General features: G+C 38.8%; 1 long non-coding RNA gene across 1 annotated transcript in view; it reads left to right on the top strand.

The window, feature by feature from the left end:
* The window catches only part of LOC133041207 (uncharacterized), a 268,871-nt gene continuing 251,996 nt past the window's right edge, over positions 1-16,875 (top strand). Inside the window, exons 1-2 of the long non-coding RNA XR_009689192.1 lie at positions 1-238; positions 4,839-5,038. This is a non-coding gene — a long non-coding RNA (uncharacterized LOC133041207). The remainder of the gene's footprint in view (positions 239-4,838; positions 5,039-16,875) is intronic.

Genomic DNA, 16,875 nt, shown 5'->3' with positions numbered 1-16,875 from the left:
AGGGCTGCGTTGATTGGCTGAGCCGTCTGGCCACGTGACGCACCGCCCTGGCCCGGCCGCAGGGGGCGTGGGCTGTGGACTCGCTCCAGGTTGCGGCGCAGGCCGGCTTGGCTGAGAAGAGTTGATCTCCCTCCCAGGAGGGTGAGACGGGCTCCTGACCTCACCTGGCTTCTCTGAAGTTGCTTGTCCGTCTTGCGGTCATTGGCGAGGCGGAGTCATGCTTCCACACTCAGAACGGGTGAGGCGGTTTATTCCCCTACAGGATGTTTGGAGCCCAGCGTTTGGCTTAAAGGAATTTGAAATTTGAAAGGAAAAAAACGAACAGACACAAGCCTTTTCTGCCTGGTCTCGCCGGGTCTCAGGCAGTTGGTTAGCAAGTGAAACAAATCTGGGGCGTAGCTTTCACCCTACTGACCGCTTGGTTTTGCTTTTAGGAAGCTTTCTGGGTATAAGGGACCACAATTCCATCTTCCCCAGTGCTGAAATATAAGTTAACCAACCCCACCTCCCCCCCGGTTAATTGGGTTGTGAAATGGAGTTTAGTAGTTTTCCGTCAGTATACGGCTTGTGACAGGTGATGCAAAACTTGCCAAATTGCTTCCCTTAAAAATCTATCTCATCTGACGAGAATCCTGGTTTTATTTAAATCATGGATATACAGAAACTAAAGTTCCCAGAAGTTGCTCAGAATCTCAGGTCCTGTTAGCAGATCTCAGACTTCGTACTTTTAATAAACGTTTTATCACCAGTTTGAAACTGTTTGGTGGTGGGAGTCCCTTAGTTCAGACACTGAGAAATTACCTGAGTGAATTGAAGCCGTGGAAGAATTAATTTGGAAATTAAACGACAATTTGAAAGGATAGACCATAGTAAAAAAGAGAGGTAAGAGAAAATTTTTTAGGGAGAAGTAGTGTAATGGTGTGCAGAGTTTACTTATTGCATTTAGGATTATTTCGTTGGAGATACATATTTTTTCTGAACAGACCAATGGATTGGAATTTTCAAAAAGCTCTTAGTGGATAGGAATAATCAACTCGGTTTTGCATTTGTGTTAAGGAAAAGAAGTACAGTGATAGATATTACAAAATGGTGTTAACCATTTTTTAAATCTGGCTTTATGACACATTGTTCTAGGGTTTTCTTTTTTCTTTTGTTTCCTGTTTCCCTTCAGAATGAAAGAAGATGAGAATGTGGAAGTCAAAATGTAGTTTGCATTTTTTGTTTGGCCTTCTAGTTGAACATTATCTTATATACAGCCTTCGGGATGAGTAGCCACAGCCTAATATTACCTGTTTTTATGTAATATTACCTGACAGGGTATACCATTAATGGCACAAAATTAATTTCAAATTATAAAGCTTCATCTGAAACATTATAAAAGGTAACAATACAAGTGGGCTTCCCTGGTGACTCAGTGGTAAAGAATCCTACTGCCAGTCCAGGAGACTTCTTTGCTCCCTGGGTGAGGAAGATCCCCTGGAGAAGGAAATGGCAACACACTCCAGTATTCTTGCTTGGGAAATCCCATGGACAGAGGAGCCTGGTGGGCTACAGTCTATGGGGATGCAAAAGAGCCAGCCTCCACTTAACAACTAAACAACAGCAACAACAAAACAATAAAAGCACATCTAAATTTTTTGTAAGAAAATGGTTGGAGGAGTTCTGAAAAGGTGTGTAATAAGATGTAGGTGTCACATCTTGAGAAGACGTCTGAGACTCTTATTTAGTGACTTCCATGTTGTTTGTGGGCTCACTCTGTATCACCTACTGTCCTCTGACCATTCCTTTAGATAAGAAAATATGTAAAAGTCAAGGTTTTGTCAAACATGGGTGGTTTGGCTTTTGTTAAGGTGACTTTACATATCTTTGCTCTGTGAAAGTGAAGTTGCTCAGTCGTGTCCGACTCTTTGCGACCCCGTGGACTGTAGCCTATCAGGCTCCTCCGTCCATGGGATTCTCCAGGCAAGAATACTGGAGTGGGTTACCATTTCCTTCTCCAGGGGATCTTCCCGACCCAGGGATCGAACCCAGGTCTCCCGCATTGGAGGCAGACGCTTTAACCTCTGAGCCACCAGGGAAGCCCTTGTTGCTCTTAGCAACTGTTTATTGATTTCATACTTTGATTCTTAGAAGTAATTTTTTATTTCTCTCATTACCAAGATTTTAAGAGTCACTTTATCATCTTTTCCTCATTCTTTGACATCAGAATGTCTCACGTGCGTTATAAACCACCTGCATTTGGATTACTTGGGATATCTGTTAAAATGCAGATTCCTTAGATTCCCCAGACAGTTTTGGGGGAGTGTTTGTGTGTAGTTGGGCATGGCAGGATAGTACAAGGTGCATTCTTAAGGATGGAGGAGTCTGAGTTCTCTGAAGATTTCATGGAGCTGATCTGCTAAAATGCCCATAGACTTCCTACCTGTGGACTTATATGGGTAAGAAATAGTCCTCTGTGAATTTACTTTTGTGGCTGAACCTAATCATAACTGACAGAATGAATATCACTAAGTTAAATGAAATGAATGCATCACCTCTTAAATATGAAGAGACATAAAATACAATGAAACAAATTTTTCCACCTTGACAGAGATTATCTGTCTTGGTAAGTTTTCACCTCTTGCCTTGCAGTTTAATTTTTTAAATTAAAGAATTGAATTTAGACTGTAGTTTGTTCATTGCTCTATCTCTAGCTGCTGCTAAACAGTACATAGTAGTAACTTAATAAATAATTGGTGAACAGATGAGTTTTTTTTATCACTAAAGGAAAGTTTATATATAGGTGATATAAGTAAATTATCTTTCCTAGGAAATGTTTTATGAAATCTTTCTGCATGTTTGTCAGTTATCCTTGAAATTTAGCCATTCCACCATGCTATGGTATGTTTAGAGTTTGAGTTCATGAGTATTGACTAATATTTGGTATGATCTGAGAAAATTTCCAGTTCTCTTATATTGCTCCAATTTGTTTTCCTCCTTGCTTCTGAGACTAGTACTATTGATTATTTTATTTCCTGGCACTATATTCTTTTTCTTAAGTCCATCATCCTATAATTTTCATTTTATTATTATTTTCCCTTTAAGTTCTAAGAGAATTCTTCCAGCTGAGCTTTAAATTCATTGGTCCAATTTCCTTTACTCTGTTATGTTTTACACGCTATGCTTAGTTGCTCAGTCGTGTCCAACTCTTTGCCTCCCTGTGGACTGTATAGCCAGCCCGCTAGGCTCCTCTGTCCATGGAGATTCTCCAGGCAAGAGTACTGGAATGGGTTGCCATGTGCTCCTTCAGGGGATCTTCCCAACCCAGGGATTGAACCCAGGTCTCCCACATTACAGGCGGATTCTTTACCATCTGAGTTACATAGTAACTCACTCTAAAATGCTCCAAAAGGATGCTCGTCTTTGAACTGCTGGTGTTTTAATGGTGTGCATTAATTTTCTTTATGTATTCTTATAAAAGATTTTTTGAAAATTTACTGTCAGTAACTGAGATGAGTCTCAGTGAAGGCTGGATCAGTCAATTCAGTTCAGTCAATCAGTTGTGTCTGACTCTGCAAACCCATGGACTGGAGTCACACCAGATTTCCCTGTCCATCACTAACTCCTGGAGCTTGCTCAAACTCATGTCGCATCGAGTCGGTGATGCCATCCAACCATCTCATCCTCCATCGTCCCCATCTCCTCCTGCCTTCTATCTTTCCCAGTGTCAGGGTCTTTTCCAATCACTCAGTTCTTCACATCAAGTAGTCAAAGTATTGGAGTTACAGCTTTAGCATCAGTCCTTCCAATGAATATTCAGGACTGATTTCCCTTATGATTTGAGTGGTTTGATCTCCTTGCTGTCCAAGGAACTCTAAAGAGTCTTCTCCAACACAGTAGTTCAAAACATCAATTCTTAAGTGCTCAGCTTTCTTTATGGTCCAGCTCTTACATCCATGCATAACTACTGGAAAAACCATAGCTTTGATTAGATGGACATTTGTTGGTAAAGTAATGTCTTTGCTTTTCAGTATGCTGTCTAGGTTTGTCATAGCTTTTCTTCCAAGAAGCAAGTAACTTTTTAATTTCATGGCTGCAGTAAACCATCTGCAGTGGTTTTGAAGCCCCCCAAAATAAAGTCTGTCACTGTTTCCATTGTTTTCCCATCTATTTGCCTTGAAGTGATAGGACCTGATGCCATGATCTTAGATTTTTGAATCTTAAATTTTAAGCCGGCTTTTTCACTCTCCTCTTTCACCTTCATCAAGAGGCTCTTTAGTTTCTCTTTGCTTTCTGCTGTAAGAGTTGTGTCATCTGCATATCTGAGGTTATTGACACTTCTCCCTGAAATCTTGATTCCAGCTTGTGCTTCATCCAGTCTGGCATTTCTCATAATGTACTCTGCATATAAGTTAAATAAGCAAGGTGACAATATACAGCCTTGATGTACTCCTTTCCCAATTTGGAACCAGCCCCTTGTTAAATGTCCGGTTCTAACTTGTTTCTTGACCTGCATACAGATTTCTCAGGAGACAGGTAAGGTGGTCTGGTATTCCCATCTCTTGAAGAATTTCCCACAGTTTGCTGTGATTCAAAAAGTCAGAGACTTTAGCATAGTCAGTGAAGCCGAAGTAGATGTTTTTCTGGAATTCTTTCACTTTTTCTATGATCCAACGGTTGTTGGCAATTTAATTCCTTGTTCCTCTCCCTTTCTTAAATCCAGCTTGAATATCTGGAAGTTCTCTGTTCTTTTACTGTTGAAGCCTAGCTTGGAGAATTTTGAGCATTACTTTGGTAGCATGTGAGACGATGCAATTGTGTGGTAGTTTTAACGTCCTTTTGCCCTGCCTTTCTTTCAGATTGGAATAAAAACTGACCTTTTTCAGTCCTGTGGCCACTGCTGAGTTTTCGAAATTTGCTGGCATATTGAGTGCAGCACTTAATGTCATCTTGAGGATTTAAAATAGCTCAGCTGGAATTCCTTCACCTCCACTAACTTTGTTCTTAGTGATGCTTCCTAAGGCCCATTGACTTCACACTCTAGGATGTCTGGCTCTAGGTGAGTGATCACACCATCATGGTTATCTGGGTCATGAAGATCTTTTTGTACAGTTCTTCTGTGTATTCTTGCCACCTCTTCTTAATAGGTCTCTCACATTGCAGGTATCCCACATTATAAGCATATTCTTTACCAGTTGAGCCACCAGGGAAGCCCAAGAATACTGGAGTGGTTAGCCTATCCTTTCTCCATCACATCTTCCCAACCCAGGAATTGAAGCGGGGTCTCTGGCATTGCAGGCGGATTCTTTTCCAGCTGAGCTACCAAGGAAGCCCCGAAGGCTGGGTACATCCATGGAAATATTTTAAAATACCTACTTTTTACTTTCAACCATCCATGTCCGAATTCCTGTATCCTCAGGTATGCTATAGTTTAGGGTTGGAAGTATAGTTGGCATTCATTGTTTTGTTTGGCAACTCACTCTTATTTCTTTTGTGAGTAGCATACTTCCTTATTTGGAATACTAATTCTCCCACTGTGGCATGTATTCTGAATGGACTCTTCCATCTTCCCTATGTCCAACTGATTCATAGCAATTTGCTTCCCTGACTCAATGAGGTAGTCACATGACCAAGCTGAGTTAAGCAGAGTCCTCTGAGATTTTTTTCAAACTGGGTCAAGATGGAAGAGTTTTCCCTTTCTGGTGACTGAGAAGATATGAGCTAGGAGCCAGTGTTGGCTATAATTACAGCTGAATGGAGTCTTCTGGTCTGTTAAAATGCACTGATTCAAATAAGGAAAAGGAGAGCTAGCGAGTGCTAGTTTTAGTCTTTCTGAGGCTAATTTATAATGCTATAATTTGATTATATGATTCATAATTTTTTTTTTAGTTTGTTTAGATCTTTGTCATGTAAATGTTGTCAAACCATACTTGAGTCCACTCACCAGGGTACATTAAGGCCAGTCTACTGATACTGGGTTGTGCTGAAGGAAAGTGCAGTGTTTATTATAGGTGCCAAATGAGGAGTGTGGGAGCTAATGTTCAAAAACCCCTAACTCTCCAACAGATTTCAGGGAAACAATTTTAAAGGCCAGGTGAGGGAGAGGAGCTGCGTGGTAGGTGATCATCTTGTGTACCATTCTCTAATTGGTTGATGGTGAGGTTTTGTTTTTGTTTTTTGGTGTTTTGTCTTTTGTGGGGAGTTTTACATCCCGAGACCTCTACTCTCCTGTCTAGTACACAGTATATGGAAGTCCCTAACTCATTTCTCCAAAGCCTCCAGTAAAGCTCACGGTTTCAAATGTGCTATCTAAGTCTACTGAGTTTTGGAAGAGAAGTAGGAGGATGGGATCTTATAGTTAGGCTGCCGTATTCCATATTTTTCTGTGTTGTGCTTGTGTTTAATAGAATAATTTATAGGAAATAAACATTTGAGATTGAAAGGACTGTGAAGAATTCAATTATGTGATTTTTTTCACTATGCAAAATTGGATTAGCCAGCTTCCAAGAGAGCCCCTAATGAGTCATGCTTCCTGGTATTTATGTCCTTGGGTCATCCCATCACAAACCAAGTATGGCTAACCTCTGTAACCAGTAGGATATTGTACAAGTGACAGTGTGATTCTTGACACTAGATCAGAAAAGAAATTCCTGCTCAAATCTTGCTATCTCTTGGGTCTTTCACTTTGGGAGAAGTTAGCTTTCATATCCTGAGGCCACTCAGGAAATCACTTGGAGAAATTCCTGTGGAGAGGAGTTGAAGCCCTCTATTTAATAACCAGCACTGAGTGAGTGAGCCACCATAGGAACTTCTGGCCCCAATTAGGCTTTGGATGGCTAGACTTAGGGAGCATCTTGCCTGCAGTCTTATGAGGGTCCCTGAGTCAGAGCTACTAAGTCATATCTGAACTCCTGACCTATAGAAACTATACGTTTAAAGCATTAAATGTTCATTGTCTTAAACTATTAGGTTTTGGGAGAATTGTTACACAGCAATACATGACTAATACAAGGATCCTAATTTTTCTTAAGAAACCAACTGGATAAAGGGTAGTAGAATTTATTGTGATGGAAAAGATTAGGGGAAGAACAAATATGAACAAAGATTTCTTCATTGGACTTCTTAATTATGAGATGCCAAGTAAAAATTTAAGTGCAGAAGTCAAATATGCAGGTGGACATAAGATTCTTAAGTTTTATAGAGAAAACAGAATTACATAAGAAATTGAGAGGAATCTGTATATAGATTATCTTTAAAATTATAGGAAGAGATGTGGACAAAGAGAATGGAGCTCATCACTGAGTCCATGAGAAAGAAGAGTTAGCAAAGAAATCTGAGAAGAGACAGTCACTGAGATAGGTAAAGAAACTAGCCTGTGTGTTAAGGAAGCCAAGAGGATAAACTGTCTCTAGAAGGGAGTGGGCCATCTTTTATAATGACCTGAGCGATTGAGCAGGATTATTATAGTAGAGACATGTCTGTGGGAGTTGGTGACATGGAGATCAGTAACACCTTCATAAGAGCAGTCTTAGTGTAGTGGGGAAAGAATGAAGCACAGTTGGAGTGACTTGACAAGAGAATGGGAATAAGGAGGTTAAGACAGACATCACTAACAGGTTCATGAAGTTCGTTCTGCAGTGAAGAGGAGGTGAGAAATATGAAGGTAGTTGGAAGAGGGGAGTTTATTTCTGTTTGGTGTATTTATAGTTAAAATAAAGATACAGGATATGAGACGACATTTGTAAGTTGATGGGAATAATTAACTTCAAGAAAATAATTGGTGATGCAGGAAAGGGGATAATTGTGAGAGCAAATCCCATAAAAGACTCAGAGGGAATGGAATTGTTGTAGGAAGGGAGACCCCTTCCAGGCCCCGGAGTGGCTCATCTATCTCTTGGAAATGAATTGTCCGAGGAGACATGTGCTGAGACTCACAAAGCAAGAGACTTTATTGGGAAGGGACAGCCAGGTGGAGAGCAGCAGGATGAGGGGACCTAGGAGGACTGCTCCGCCATGTGGCTCACAGTCTTGCCTTTATGGGATTAGTTTCTGTGCTGTCTGCGACCAGTCGTTCTGATTCGGGGTTTTTCCTGGTGGTGCACGCATTGCCCAGTCAAGATGGATTCCAGTGAGGAGGATTCTGGGAGGTTGGTAGGACATGTGGTGTCTCCTTTTGACCTTTCCCAAATTCTTCCAGTTGGTAGTGGCTTATTAGTTCCATGTTCTTTACCAGGACCTCCTGTGGTAGAATTACTCATGCAAATAATTATTATGGTGTCTGGCCAGGGTGGGTGGTTTCAGTTAGTGTTTCCCTGACAGAATAGAAGTAGAAATACTGGACTTTGATGGAAACAGAAATACTTCCTCTATTAAGAAGACCATTATGGGCCTTTTCCTTAGTAATACAAAGAGTGTGGGAAGTGAAAACATGTCACAAAATCTGTCTTGCTATCTCAACTCCTAGTCTATATAATTAATTGAAGGAATTAATCTCTGATACAGAGTTTTGATTGATTATTCATTAATGGAATATATATTGAGCTCCAACAGAGTAGAAGTTACTTAGGCAAAATGATAGAATATCTTTCTCTAGGAGATTAAAACCTACTTTGGAAGTAATCATGCACACAAGTAATTCAGATGCAAGAATTTAATGGTTATAATGGAGATGTGTTCAAAGGGCATTGGAGCATAAGAGAAAGAAGGACCCAAGACTAAGGGGGAAGGCTGCTTAGATGACACTTAATGGAAACTATAAGGAAAAGTAGGAATTTGCAGTTGAGCTGGTTAACAACAGCTATAATTAAAAAAATAGCAATGATGATTCTGAGACAACTCATTCATACATATGTGGGAGAACAAAATAAAAAGGTGGTGATGAATCCTTTTCTACTTTTCTTCCTGTGGTTTATGTGAATGCCTTCACATACTTGCATATTAGCTCTTTAGTGGACTATCCTTGGAGTTCTTTGTTTAGCTGTATGTAAGTGTAGGGCAACCCACTCCTGTGTTCATGCCTGGACAGTTCCATGGACAGAGGAGCCTGGTCAGAGATGACCCTTTGCACATATACACACAAGTGTATTGATTTAGACTTGATTGCTTGTAAACCACAATAGATTTAGAATCCTTTAGAGATAGGAAGTTGAACATTTCCTTGAAAACCAACCCCAAGATCTAATAGTTTTAAAGTGGAAATTCTGCACTTTAGAATTTAAGTTAATTTCTGTCAAAACTATATATTGTGTGTGTGAATACACAGGTGTGTATATAAATTGAAATTCAAATTAAAAAACACTTGAATGTATATAGTGTATACTAGCTAATCAGAATTTTCTGTTTAGTCAGAATACTATTGGTTTTAATATTGTTGAACAGCTTTCTACAATAAATCACTTTCCTTTGATGTCTTGTTAATGCTTAAAAATGTGTATTAAAATTATAGGAAAAATTTTAAAGTAATTTTCAATTTTATTTTGGTTAGGATTTTACTATACTTGAATACTGCAGTGTTTAGGTCCGCCCCCCCACCCCACCTTGGGTTTCTGCTTTTTTAATAATTCTAATGCATGATTGTGTGTGTGTGTGTGTGTGTGTGTGTGTTGTGTATGATAATAGCTAATACAGTTTTGTAACTTATATTCTATTAATGTAGAACTTTGGTTTTTTCCTTACAGCCATTCACATAAAGTACTTTTCTCTTATGTCTTCTTTTATTCTATCTGCTTTTTTCTGCTTCATCCTTTGTGTCTTCTTGTGGAGAGGTAATATTAAGGAAGGAGGAAGTTCTGGTCTTCATATCAGATTTTCTGATATGTCATTTTATAGACTTGTATTTTTCTTTGAACTTTAGTACTAATTCTTTGTTCTCTTTTAACTCTGCTTAGTCAGTACTTTTACTATCCTCCAGGGAGTAATAATCATTAATGAATTTTAGTGAGTATATGTGGAAAATGCTAATATAATATACAACCATCAAATGTCTGGATTTCCCTTTGTTTAATGTATTTTTTGTGTTTTTCAGTGAAAAGTGATTCATGAATAATCAATTGGTCTTTAGCTGTACAACTATACTAGTTTAAGATATGAATGTAATGATGTATATATGTATGTATGAATTCCAAAATCAGAAACAAAAAATCCTTTGATGGACTGCTTCTTAACTATATTACATACATGGGAGATCTGGTAAACCCAGGGTATGACAAAAACATTGGTAGAGAGGAATTCATGAAGGAGGGGCAGTTTGTGATATTTTTGGTCAGAAAAGACTCATGAAGACTGTAAATGACTCTTCTTTGCAGGAAATTCATTGAACAAGGAACATTATCTCCTACTATAGTGGACATTTACTGATTGATTATACAACATCCCTTTCCCTTAGCCACCTTCCTTATGTGTGTGCTTAGTCACTCAGTCATGTCTGATTCTTTGTGATCCCATGGTCTGTAACCTGCTGGTCTCCTCTGCCCATGGGGATTCTCCAGGCAAGAATACTGGAGTGGGTTGCCATGTGCTCCTCCAGAGGATCTTCCCAACCCAGGGATTGAATCCAGCCTCCTGCATTGCAGGCAGATCCTTTACTGTCTGAGCCACCAGGGAAGCCCCTAGATTTTTCTTAGGGCATCCACCCTTTTGGTGTATGGCCCATAAGTACAGGGAGCTGTACTACTGCCAACTAAGGGGGTAGCCCTGAATTGTCTTAAATGGAAAAGACCCTGATGCTGGGAAAGATTGAGGGCAGGAGGGAAAGGGGACGACAGAGGATGAGATGGTTGGATGGCATCATCAACTGAATGGACATGAGTTTGAGCAATGAGTGAAGGACAGGGCAGCCTGGTGTATGCAGTCCATGGGATCGTAAAGAGTCGGACACGACTGAGTGACTGAACAACAGCAACAACAAAATCTCCAATAAAATACATATGCATATAATATGTATGTGGACTGCATAGAAAAGTCATAAAACCTGACTTCGGGAGGTCCTGTGTGGGCTGTAACACCTGAGCTAATCTTGACAAGTCAGTTGAAGTTGTCCAGGTGAAGAAACGGAAAGAGGAAGTCTCTTGAGAAGGAGTAACATACAGTCATGGAGGTTTGTTAGTATGGACTGTTTGTGTTAGTTGCTCAGTCACATGTGACTCTTTGCAAGCCCACAGACTGCAGCCCACCAGGTTCCTCTGTTCATGGAATTCTCCAGGCATAATTCCCATGCCCTTTTCCAGGGATCTTCCAGACACAGGGATCAGACCCAGTCTCTCCCGCATTACAGGCAGATTACCGTTGGAGCCAGCAGGGAATAGTTTTTACCTGACTAGGGTATGTAGTGCAAGGAATTGAAGAGTGAGATGAATCTGGAGAGGTAAGCGATCCTCATGATGGGTTAGGATCATGAGGATGCTTAAAGATTGTGTGAGGATTTCATATTATACTACTCACATCTATTCTTGATTAACCTTGCTTCTGACTTTCACGTTCATTTTCCTATAGACAGTCACATTGCAGTTGGAATCTTTACATTTAGATTCTTCCTATATAGCCTTCCTACAGATGATCCTTCATGCACCCACTTAATTTTCCACTATATAGTTTTTAATCTCACCTTATAATAATGTAATTGTTATGTATTGTATATATACACATGTAAAACTCAGTGTTATAATTCTTGCTTTCAAATATCAAACATATTTTAAAGAACTACAGAGAAATAGTCTATTATATTTGCTCTTATATTTACCATTTCTCTTGCTCTTTCTTCATTCTCAATGCTGCAGGCATCTTGAGGGTGTTTCTCTTCTGTCTGAAGAGGTTCCTTTAACAATTCTTTGGAACAAATCACTTGCAAGAAATTCTCATAGTTTAGTTATCTTCATCTGAGACTATGTCTATTTTACTTTCATCCCTAAAAGATATCTTCTATGTATATGAAATTCTGGTTTAAAAATTATTTTCTTTTAGCATTTTTAAAATGTTCCATTTCCTTCTGGCCTCCATGAGATAGCTGTTAACTTGAATAAGTGTTTCCCTATAAGTAATGCATTATTTCTCTCTGGCTGCTTTCATGGTATTTTCTTTGTCTATAGTTTTCATCAGTTCAGTTATGGTGAATGTGGGCATAGCTTTGTTTGAGTTTACTGAATTTCTTGAACTTGCAGATTTGTGCATTTTTCTCTACATTTGTGTAGTTTTCAACCATTATTTCTTCAAACATATATATGTATAGATCAAATTGCCAACATCTGCTGGATCATCAAAAAAGCAAGAGAGTTCCAGAAAAATATCTTATTTCTGCTTTATTGACTATGCCAAAGCCTCTGACTGTGTGGATCACAATAAACTGTGGAAATTCTGAAGGAGACGCGAATACCAGACCACCTGACCTGCCTCTTGAGAAACCTGTATGCAGGTCAGGAAGCAACAGTTAGAACTGGACATGGAACAACAGACTGGTTCCAGATAGGAAAAGGAGTACGTCAAGGCTGTATATTGTCACCCTGCTTTTTTAACTTATATGCAGAGTACATCATGAGAAACGCTGGGCTGGAGGAAGCACAAGCTGGAATCAAGATTGCCGGGAGAAATATCAATAACCTCAGATATGCAGATGACACCACCCTTATGGCAGAAAGTGAAGAAGAATTAAAGAGCCTCTTGATGAAAGTGAAAGAGGAGAGTGAAAAAGTTGGCTTAAAGCTTAGCATTCAGAAAACTAAGATCATGGCATCTGATCCCATCACTTCATGGCAAATAGATGGGGAAACAGTGGCTGTCTTTATTTTTCTGGGCTCCAAAATCACTGCAGATGGTGATTGCAGCCATGGAATTAAAAGATGCTTACTCCTTGGAAGGAAAGTTATGACCAACCTAGACAGCATATTGAAAAGCAGAGACATTACTTTGCCAACAAAGGTCCGTCTAGTCAAGGCTATGGTTTTTCCAGTAGTCATGTATGGATGTGAGAGTTGAACTATAAAGAAAGCTGAGCACCGAAGAATTGATGCTTTTGAACTGTGGTGTTGGAGAAGACTCTTGAGAGTCCTTTGGACAACAAGGAGATCCAATCAGTCCATCCTAAAGGAAATCATTCCTGAATATTCATTGGAAGGACTGATGCTGAAGCTGACATTCCAATACTTTGGCCACCTGATGTGAAGAACTGAATCATTTGAAAAGTCCCTGATGCTGGGAAAGATTGAAGGCAGAAAGAGATGGGGATGACAGAGGATGAGATGGTTGGATGGCATCACTGACTCAATGGACTTGAGTTTGAGCAAGCTCTGGGAGTTGGTGATGGACAGGGAAGCCTGGTGTGCTACAGTCCATGGGGTTGCAAAGAGTTGGACATGACTGAACAACTGAGCAGAATTGAAGTTGCAGTTACAAGCAAATGTAAGGGCATTGTGTTATAGTTGGTACTTTAAAGCTTGTGAACATTTAATATTGTTCCAACCTAACTGCATATCAGAGACTTTAGACTAAACTGAAATTTAGTCCTTACAAGAAATTCTAAAACCAGGAACCTTGGTGTCATGAACACTGTAAAATGAGCTGTTGGACTCTGAGAATCAGGATGGGCAAGAATGACTCTAGTTTATCTGCCTTCTCTTGTCATCATCATGAGATTAATTAGGTTGGATGCCTGCTTCCTAAAATCCTGAACTTTTAGTTAGGCATTCATTTCCTAGGGACCATGATGCTTTCAATCATAGCCTTAGTGTTAACATTAATAATTCTAAGATTCTCCAGAAGTACCTATCGGGAAATGACAAACTTTTTTCAGACTACGTGTTTTTGACTCTTTCATGAGTAATCTTTCCTGTTGAAGCTTTCATATATTGCTTCAGTAAATATTTAGTGACTGCTTACTGTGTTCTGGAACTTTGCTAGATATTGCTAAATTAGTCAGTAAAACATAGTTTGAGTCAGACTTATTTAAAATCCAGCAGGAAATAGAAGCCAATAATATAAAGTTTAACTTGTGTTGTGATAGATGTATATCACTTAGGAGTATAGAAGAACATCTAACTCAAAAAAGGCCTAGGATAACACTCAAGACCAAGAACAAATCAGCCAAGTGAAGAGATGATTAAAGCTCTCTTTGACTTGTGACTAACTTAGCCTGAGATCTCCTGACACCTGTAGCTTGTAAATAGTGACGCTTTTATTATTCTAATTCAATGTTATTTTGTATCTCTTAAAGAATGAGTGCCCAGAAAAGTTTACATACTTTTTTCCTATGCTAACTGATGACACAGACCTGATTAATATATAATCATGATCAGATACAAATGAATAAAACAGTGATTGATCTTAAAGAAATGTTATAACTACCAGTTACTAATAAATAAGTTTATATATGTACAGCCTCCTAAATCAAGTTTTTTATAATAATTCTTGATGAAATCTTTTAGCAGCTTTCCTTTACTGTTTTCTCAGCTGACAGTCGATCCGTGGATCTATTTGCTTGTCTTGCAGTTTTGTTTCTAGAGCCCTTCCATTCTTTTTTGTCCTTTATGATGGGCAATAAGAAACGTTCTTGTGAAACGTCAGTCCCATTTTTGTTAGATTCTTTACCTATTTTATACTCAGTTTTCCAAAAAAAATCACTGCTTTCAAGGATAGTATATGTTCATTTAATGTCTCTGATACCTTATTCTCAGGTATCTTTTGCTTTCTTTTCTCCTCTTATCATTGGGAGTTTCATTTCTGAGTTTATTCCTTCCAGTTAGTATCTTGATATTTTCCTACAGCATAGTGAGATAAAAACAAAAAATCTTGTTTGGCTGGACAAGATGAATGATTGAATAAAATGAAAGGAAAATATAGAATTCAAAGCCTTCAGGAGAGGAAGATCATGGCTTAAAGGTAATGGTGGCAATTAATATTTCTGTCTTCATGGACAGAAAGGCTTTGAGAGGTCAAAATAATTTATTTCCAGGTTATTTTCAAGTGAACGCCAGACCAAGGGGAGAGTGACGGCACCTGGGGACCAAGATACTCTGATAAGAGAACCTGGATATTACAAAATGTACAACTATGTGGGCTTCTACCAAGTGAAGTGCTTCAGTTCAGTTCAGTTGCTCAGTTGTATCCAACTCTTTGCAACCCCATGGACTGCAGCACTTCCCTGTCCATCACCAACTCCTGGAGCTTACTCAAACTCATGTCTATCGAGTTGGTGATGCCATAAACCATGTCGTCCTCTGTCATCCCCTTCTCCTCCCGCCTTCAATCTTTCCCAGCATCACAGTCTTTTCTAATGAGTCATTTCTTCGCATCAGATGGCCAAAGTATTGGAGTTTCAGCTTCAACTTCAGTCCTACCAATGAATATTCACGACTGATTTTCTTTAGGATTGACTGGTTTGATCTCCTTACAGCCCAAGGGACTCTCAAGAGCCTTCTCCAACATCACAGTTGAAAAGCATCAATTCTTCAGTTCTCAGCTTTCTTTATAGTCCAACTGTCACATCCATATGTGACTACTGGAAAAACCATAGCTTTGATTAGATGGACCTTTTTTGGCAAAGTAATGTCTCTGCCTTTTTAAATGCTATAGACTGAGTCAAGTCACTATATAGAGCTAAATTTTTGTTGTTTTTATTACTATGATATCTTCTATTAATATAAAACAATAAGTAAGAATACCCTATGATTAATAGCCTAAGACAAAAAAATGAGACAACTAGCTTTTCACTTAAAGCAATTTCTAGTGTGTTATTACTCAGTTGCTTAGTTTCAAGACTTTATTGCCTCTTTAAATCATAATTAATATAGATAATTTGATACATTTCTGGTTCCTAATCACTGCTTATTCAAGCACTCACAATATTTTATAATCCAATTTTATATTACTATCATTTGTTTTATAAATGGGGAGAATTATTTTTTCTGTTTTGGTAAGAGAATTCTCATTATGGTAGTTGAGTAATGCAACACTGAGTTAAGCCAAAGAATTAATATCACAGTATATATTTATATTAAGAAATGTACACATTTTTGAAGATCTTAATGATGGCAAAATTGAAGAATAAGAAGTGATTTTAACATTTATAAATTCAATGTCCTGGAGCATGTTTTATGTTTGAAAATTGCTTAAAATTTTCATTACAAGGTTTTAAGGGCATTTTCTATTTTGATTGTATAAAATAGAGCAAGGATAACCCAGAGATGTACAACTTCTCAGTACATTGCATTTACTTAGTTCAATAAAAAATGCATAGCTCTAAAAATTTAGAGTCTGTGAAGATTCAGTACCTGCCTTTCAAAGAGTTTACACTTTTCAAAAACAAGGATACTTTCAATACCATGTCACGATAGGTGCTTTAATAAGGGCATGCACAGTGCGGTGTTGGTGCACAGAAGAGAGACTTAAGCTTATCTTGAATATGTCTTCCCCAGGAATAGCTTCCTGCCTTATGAAATATAGCATGGTTTGGGGGAGTCTTGAATACATACTCTTTTGAAGCTGCAATAATAGTAATGAATGACTAATGTACCCTGGGATAAGAGTGCCTGCATTGGAAGGCTGGGTAACTTGGAAAACAGTGGTAGATGCCTTTAGCCAAAGAAGTAGATCAACGATTGGAGACTATGATTATAGTTGAGGGACTGCAATGCTAACAGCTTAGTGATTTAGCATCTCTGTAATGTTCCTGTTGAGGTAGGATTTCTTGTGAAGTTTGTGGGCTATGTGTCCATATCTTCCCTTCAGCTTTCCTCCCACCACACCAGTCACCAAAAGACAGGGGAAAGTGAGTCTGGGACAACCAAGTGGGAGTAAACCATAAGAAAGAGTAGAGATGATGTATCAAACAGCTAAATTTTGCTTAAGCTGCAGAATGCTTGTAGGTCATTTTACATATGCCTGATGTAGAGGGACTGCCCAGATACAGGG

The sequence above is a fragment of the Dama dama genome, chromosome 20 (assembly GCF_033118175.1).
Source record: "Dama dama isolate Ldn47 chromosome 20, ASM3311817v1, whole genome shotgun sequence".
Lineage (NCBI taxonomy): Eukaryota > Metazoa > Chordata > Mammalia > Artiodactyla > Cervidae > Dama > Dama dama.
The sequence above is the reverse complement of the archived record's forward strand: the minus strand, read 5'-3'. Positions and strand labels throughout refer to the sequence as shown.